This window comes from Diadema antillarum, unplaced genomic scaffold (genome assembly GCF_040938485.1).
Source record: "Diadema antillarum isolate AM-2024a unplaced genomic scaffold, OU_Dant_1.0 scf00000057, whole genome shotgun sequence".
NCBI classification, from domain to species: Eukaryota; Metazoa; Echinodermata; class Echinoidea; order Diadematoida; family Diadematidae; genus Diadema; species Diadema antillarum.
Genome location: NW_027270946.1, coordinates 3,145,007 through 3,153,089, shown reverse-complemented (window position 1 = coordinate 3,153,089; position 8,083 = coordinate 3,145,007). Strand labels below are relative to the sequence as shown.

The 8,083-nt window shown below is 36.0% G+C and overlaps 1 non-coding gene across 1 annotated transcript; it reads left to right on the top strand.

The window, feature by feature from the left end:
* The first annotated feature begins 2,063 nt into the window (after nucleotides 1–2,063).
* On the top strand, nucleotides 2,064–2,136 carry Trnas-gga (transfer RNA serine (anticodon GGA)). The gene has a single exon. It is a non-coding gene; the product is annotated as a tRNA-Ser (tRNA).
* Nucleotides 2,137–8,083: the final 5,947 nt, after the last annotated feature.

Here is an 8,083-nt window from a genome sequence, read left to right as displayed (position 1 = left end):
CCCCTCTCCTCAGGCGGCCAATCACGTAGATTTTGCAGGTTCTTAAAGACACCCTTTAAAAGGTTGGTATAGTTTTGGCTGAGATGGGCTTCAGGTGTCCCACTTTTTGTGAGATAATTAGAAACATTTTATGAAATATAAAAGTACATGCCATTCTAAGAGGGATTCAAAGTCTTTTGATGAAAATTGTTTTTTAAATGATTGAGATATTCATAACAAAGAAATCTAAATCAAAGGCGGTTTCTGAGTATGACACAAAAATTTAAAGCTCAATCCTCATCTCAACCCATAACATACTATCCATTGAAGGATAAAATCAGTTAGGAATTTAACCCTCTATCGCTGGGTTTTGGAAAGGACGCCATCAAAATTCCCCCCCCCCCCCCCCTCACAGATTGTTGGCAAGGGAAGCTAGCAAAGCAACGTGACGTATACAAGGGCCTACATGCAGAGCGTATAAAATACGGCAAAATGTCGTCCGAGAAAAAGGCCAGCTCGGGCTGCTTTGCAAAAACATGGGCAGTAAGTGGGCCCTAATGAGACAAACACTTCAGCGCACTTCCACGATATCAGAATTTTCGGAAGTTTCATTGAAAGTAACGATATTCGGGACCATATTTGAGTGTTGCTCAGATGAGATTTTGAAACTTCCCTTAATAAGTGGTTTTATGTTTAATTTGCATTGTTTTTCATATCATTATACATACATGACGTCATAGATTGTTGTAGTCTCCAGCGATGGCTACGTTGCTCGAACTTCGCTCATTTATTGTGTTCTATATGACATCCCTGCTTTCCTTCAATTTGCATTTGTGTTTGGGATTCATTCTCCTTTAAACCATGTACGCGAACAGGCGTATCGAGCGGCATCAGAAACCAAAGGTGTAAGTATGTAAAGAAAAATGATCAGTAATTGAGCAAATCACCCAACAATAGCAGAATTTGTTCTTGTTTTTTCTTCCATTTCTTGGATTTTTTAATAGCGGTTTTTTGCATATCCTTAAATATCGTAGTATGATACACTGCATTATTATGATTCATTATACATTTGTCACCACTCCATCCCGGCTCTCCATTCGTTGCTATGTTTTGTCATTTGCCACTGAGCGCTATGCATCTCCATTATAGACTTAATATACAGAAAAGAGTTAACCTATTTTTTTTTCTTTCTCTTTGGATCATGAAATCTCATTTTAAAAATTCAAGTTTCGAAGGTTCGTATTACCGAAAATAAAATAAGGTTTGTCTTTGCGAAGGTTCGTTAACCCGAAAAATGAAAGAAGGTGTCGGTTTTTTTTTTCGAAAGTTCAGCATTCCGGAAGCAAAAAAAAAAAGAAAGTTTTCTTTTAAAAAGGTTTGTTAATCCGAAAACAAAATTAAGATCGTCATTCCGAAGATTCGGTAGTCCGCACCTTTTGGTCTTTTTTTCGGATTTCAGATTTTCGGAACCCTATTGTTTGTCAATCCCTAAATTATTACTTCGAGTTGTATTTACTGCAACTGTTTGATAAATTTCCCTGCATTGACCTAGATAAGCATTGATTATTCAGTGTTTTAGAAGAAGCCATGGTGAAAATCAAAGCCATACATACTCGGGTTGGATTCGATGGACTCGAGCCAACGATGTCCAGATTATGATAGACAGTGAGATATTAACAGAAATGCGTCTTCTTTACTTAACACCAAGATTCCGCTATTATAAAACAGCCATTTGCTAGTTCATATCCTTCAAGGCAGTTGGTACTGTTGTGTAAGAGTTCATATTTTCATTCAGTTGAATAGTACATTTTGAAGAGACTTTCACCTTCTAAGGATCTGCAAACTTCATTAGATCGTACTACTGCGTACGTGGGCGTACGTACTCGAGCAGGATTCGAACCTAAGACCTCCTGATACTACTAAAACACTGATCAATTCAGTGCTTATTTACGTCCATGTAGAGCATTTTGTCAATCAGTTGCAATGAAAACACCTCGACGGAAGAATTTCATGAATTTCAATAATTATACGCAGTACCGCTGCATGCTATAAGGATTAGAACAAACACTTGCTGTCGGGTGGAAGCTCGATGGTCTAGTGGAGATGACGCCTGTCTGGAGAACAGAAGGTCGTAGGTTCGAATCCTGCTCGAGAACGTATACGCCCATGATTTTTTATTATGGCTACTACTAAAATACTGATCAATTCAGTGCTTATTTACGTCGATGCAGGGCAATTTGTCAATAAGTTGCAATAAAAACATCTCGACGGAAGAATTTCATTAATTTGAAAAACCCGAAATGGCGGCCATTTTTAAGGCAACATTTTGGATTTCTCAAGAAGGTCAAAGAGTTCTGATAGTTCTTGTGTGTTTCGAAATTTCTTAATACCGTATGGGGATTTTACTTAGTTCCATATACTGCAAAAAAAAAGTATCTAGAAATTGACATCTTGTACCGGGGTTATTTGCATAATCATTATTTTGTTAGATAAATAAGAAAAGCTGGCCATTTGGGTCGTCGTTTGATTCAAGGAATTCCAGGATTCCAGGAAGAGCCCAATTGTATAAATTGACACTTGTTTTTTGCAAATCTCAAAAATATTAAAGTACTTTTGGAAGTTCCTTGTCTTTCATACACACACACATACACACGCACACACTCACACATACCAACACACACACACACACATATGTATATATATATATAATATATATATATATATATATATATATATATATATATATATATATATCCTTTTGGTATATATCCGTCGGGAATGTAGTTTGATGAGGATTGAAAAGTGCTCAATGCTGTAAAGCAGAGTCTGCCTGAGGATCGCGAAAGCGTGAAACCGCCGGTAGCAGACAAGGCACCAAAACACAGGTACGCCTATATGTATATATATATATATATATATATATATATATATATATTATTACTATTATTATTATCATTATTATTATTATTATTATTATTATTATTATTATTATTATTATTATTATTATTTATAGTGCGCTTTTCCCACAAGGCCCAAAGCGCTTACAATCAATTCAAAACATGTATGACAATATGTATAATTGGATAGATGTTACGAACTAGTTGCTACTGAAAAGATGTGTTTTCAAGGTTTTTTTGAACACACTGACTGATGGAGACTGTCTAACGGTAAGTGGTAAATTGTTCCAGTGCTTTGAAGCAGACACAGTAAATATCCTATCACCGGCTAAGGTGCGAGTAACAGAGTATGTGAGACGAAGCGGATCACTTAGATGACCTCAAATTTCTAGTGGGTGTATATAAAGTCAAACATATAATATACTAGTATATATATATATATATATATATATATATATATATATATATATATATATAATTCAATTTCCTCACATATTTTGCCACAAACAGAACTTATAAATATTTGCTGAGGAAGACATACAAAAAAACACCTAGGAAGAAAACTGAGGAATTGTGTTTTGCTGCTCGATTGTGATCTATGTCACGAAGAGATGTTCATGCCCCCCCCCCCCCCCCACACACACACATGCAAAATCCATTGATAAACGTTCTTGATTTTTCTGTTTTCAAACCAAGCAATCAGGAAGACATGCCCGTTAATGTCATTGTGATCTATGATGCAGGTGACTGCTGTTACTAAATTGTGTGCATAAATGAATGTCATGAGTGACTTGCCCTCAATTTATGAGTTTACAATTATGTCAGAATAATACTTGCAGATTTTAACAGCTGAATTATACTTGCATACTTCCTCTAAATTCCTCTAATGCAATGTGATAGAATGAAGAAGTGATACATTTCTGTCGTCGTTTTATGTCTCTGAGGGTTCAAGGGTTGTCATTATCAAACATTCTGAGATTTTTTCCAACTGAATCTATAATGTTCCGAACCGTTGTCCCGCCATAGAGTCAAACTTACCTTATTGCAAAAATAATGATGAGAAGTTCATAAACTTATCATGGCTATGGTGCATTATGACAGTTAACTTTCCAAAGTGAACAATAGTTCAGTTACAAGAAAATATCCTGGATCAACATTTCAAAATGCCATCTTTGCTTTCAGTTTGTGTCTTTATCACACACGTAAACTGCCTTTTTAGTACGAAGGCTTAAAGGGATGGTATAGTTTTGGTTGAGGTGAGAATTCAGCTTTTAACCTTTTGCGAGATATTTAGAAACCACTTTATGAAATGATAAGAATTCTACAATTCTAAGAGGAATTCAAAGTTAATCTTAAGAAAATCTGTTTTGAAATGGCTGAGATATCCAAAACAAAGTAAAACAAAGTGATCCTAATAAAAGTTGGGTCTCACCTTTTATGATAATCGCTTTGCTCTGGATATCTCAGCCATTTCAAAACAAATTTTTTCCAAATAAACTTTGAAGTATTCTGAGATTTATAATTATTATGATTTTTCATATTTCATAAGGGGTTTATCATTATCTCACAAAATCATCACCAAAAACCGTTGGAAACCTCAAACCCCATGTCGACTCAAACTGTACAATCCCTTTGAAATACCTGTATGCCATGGAAGCATAAAGGTGCTTCCTCATAATGTCGAATTTTCGTATAGGCTGCATATCATGCATAAGGAGAACTATTAGATGACAAGGTCTCGGATGTTGTCTGGATCTACATCCTGTACAAAACATGATCAGATGAGAAGAACTTGTTAGTTTCTATCATCTTTCCCAATAGGGTGTTGGGAAGTTATTATAAACCAAGAATGAAAATTTCCCCGCTGGGCCAGTTCTGACAACATCTTAAATTTTCTAATCGAGGAAAGTTAGCTCTCTGTTTTTCATATAATCGCTATCTCTTATGATGCGGGTAGTATCGATATGGTTATCCCGGATATTTTAGGAGAACCACCAGAGTAAAGATTTTGAAAAGGAACCAAAAGTACCATCCATCTTCTGTAAGTTTTGACGACGTAATCGCTTTATGATTAACTTCTAAATATATAATGTGCGGTAGTCTCATACCGTGGAGTGATCTCACATGGTAGGAAAGAAATTGTCATCAGTTTGTTTGTTTATTTGTTTGCTTTTACTGGAGGCGCACATACTATTATCATTGTATCACTGTATCACATGTATTTTCTCCCTTCTTTTTGTTACTGTTATTTTGGTTTTGCATTGTCTTTATATTATCGTATTTTCTAGCTTTTGTTTTTGTTTTCATAACAGCACCAGAAGGCATAGAAACACCCTTATAAAGCGCCATAAATGCAATTATTATGATTATTATCATTTTTATTATCATTATTACTAGTATTATCTTACATTTTTCTATATATGATACAATTTTGTTTATCAGTAAAAAGAAATTGATTTGTTATATATGAAATTTCGTGAGAACCATGACATAATGCATGCACATACAGCACCTACCATTTTACTCCTGAAGAAGCAGTTTGAAATGCTCTGGCGTCGTAAGTACTCTGTATTGTTGGCGATGGTATGCTTGCAGGCATCAACTCGTGATAGGTGTTTTTAGCTCACCTGAGCCAGAGGCTCAAGTGGGGGTGCGCCTTTAGCGTCGCGCGTCATGCATAAACTTCTTACATTCACATCTGCAGCTTCTCCTTGAAACCCCATGTATGGATTATCACCAAGCTTGGCGTGTATCGTGACGAGGGTAACAAGATCTCTTTTTTTTTTCTTGTCAAATGGGGACCATGTCACACGACCACCCAACTCCCATCATGAAATTAAGAATTCTTTGAGAATCTTTCCTATAGAACCGGAAGTGACAGAGCTTTAAAGTTTATAGTGTCATGAGTCGGTACATTGATGACTGCGGTTTTAAGTCTTTATCATGCTGGATTATACGGGTGCCCCATCAAAAAATGTGTGTTTGTGTGTGTGTGTGTGTGTGTGTGTGTGTGTGTGTGTGTGTGTGTGTGTGTGTGTGTGTGTGGGAGGGAGGTACCAATTCGGGTCTGATTTCTACGGTTTCATCTTCTTGAATACGCATGGTCAATTTTCTTTCATTTTCTTTCAAAATCGCTGAAGGAGATACAAATGGGCACACCAATCTACCCCACTCAAAGTATATCATTTTGTAATTCCAGAAATAATTGAGTAAATGGTATAAATACATATGTGATTGCAGTTTCATGTTAGCTTCCCTTCGTTTTATGTAGGGAGGGGGGTGAGATGACAGTGGGGGCCAAGTTGAATATCTTCTTGAAAACGCATGGTTTGTCACCAAACTTGGGATATCACTATAGACACCTGATAGGGTGTAGACGGATTGTTCGTACAAATTATCACTGTGTTCCCTCTGGGCCCCCAGTATGCTCCAGAACCACCAATTTACGCGAATTAAAAGAAATGAAAATCTTCTTTAAAACCAGAAATGCTCTGTGTGCATACAAATGCACAAAATAAGAGAGAGTGGACGCCTTTTAAAGTTGACGTAATCTGCAAGGAAAACTCAAAGTTTGCAACACACTTGATCCTGCAAAAGGCGGATAAATCACAGTTCAAGGGGATCCTCACTGAAAGGATTACTTACGGAGTAGTAACTGACCCGTATTGAATAAGGTAAGAAATTGATTACATGAAATCAATATAACAAAAACAAATCATATGCTAATCACACCAATGATAATAATAATAATAAGGAATACGGGGAAAAGTAAATGAGCTATTATATTTCGAAAATCTTCGTGTGCTGTGCAAGAATATTTAGTGTGTATAAAACGTATTTTTTCCGTTGTCATGTGCTGTGGATCAAGTACTCCTGTAAAGTCCCGTTAGACGACGTGTCAAACCGACTAATACTGAAATTCAGATCTTCGAACGAACTGAAATTTTGTTTCCATCCTTCAAAGCTTATTTCTCATAAAAGAAACCAATGTCACTCAAATTTCCCACAAGGAAATTTCTTCATGTTTCAGAAAGCTTACTTATACTTTCGTGATCGCTGAAAGATAGTCAGGTATATAGCATGTAATTCTTCACCATTCCACAAAAACTATTTTCCGTGATGATAATATGTAAAGTTTTCCTTGTGTTTTTGGTCCCAACGAGATTTGTCTATCTTTTTTTTTTTCAATTGCAAATACCCTAGTCGGTGCTATGACGGCAATGAAAAAGGAAACAGCAGCAATCTTTCAAAGAATTGATCCTCACCTTCTGTTTTCCATTTTTGGCATGATGATTTGTGTTTGACGATAAAGCAAAACATTGTATTCACACATATTGTTTGATGCAATGAATGTGATTGTAGGGTCGAGATTACTATCAAGCATTGTGCACGAGCTGTTAAGATGCGAGGCTCATAATCTATTATTATTCCCATCCACACTGCCACATAATCATAGTGGTGCACGTTTTTCTCTACTTAAGTCTTTTTGGTTCCTCCGATGTTTGTACATGAACAAACAAACGCCCTTCCACACACAGAGACGCAGAAACAATAATTAGTGCCAATGAACAATAAGTTATGAGGCAATAAGAAATTAAAAATAGTATCATAAGATCTATATGATCACTACTGATGTAAAATGATGAATAAGTATACTTATAGGATTAACGATAGTTTCGTTGATTTGACATTTAATCCTTTTTTATCCTTTGATGTCTTCTTGGATAGGTATTCCTATGCATTTATATAGGGAAACCACAACTTTCAGAATACTTCAGATTTTTGACGCCGAACCTGTACACTACTTGAACTCGAATTTGAAAACGGAAAGTTCGAACAAAGTGCCATCACAAAGTTTTAGTAGTCCTGAAGACTTTGCAAGCCATACGATACTGTATTGATCCTATGGTTATAAATGCATCTTGTATTTTCGGGCACCCATCCAAAATGCAGTATCAAACTCGTGATGCGAACCAACCTAACATTCAATTTTCAGTGAGTTACTGCAATGAGTTTAATTTATTTTGATGTCTTGAGAGGGTGTGGAGAGGGCAGAATTGCTATTCCTCGACATGAAATACGTACCTTAATAGTGTATTAATTTGATGGAATGACCTTTCCCTCCAAAACGGGTGATAGAGAAAGAGAGAGTCGGCAAAAAAAAATTACAGTGAAAAATAAAAAAGACAAACAAATAAGCAAACAAA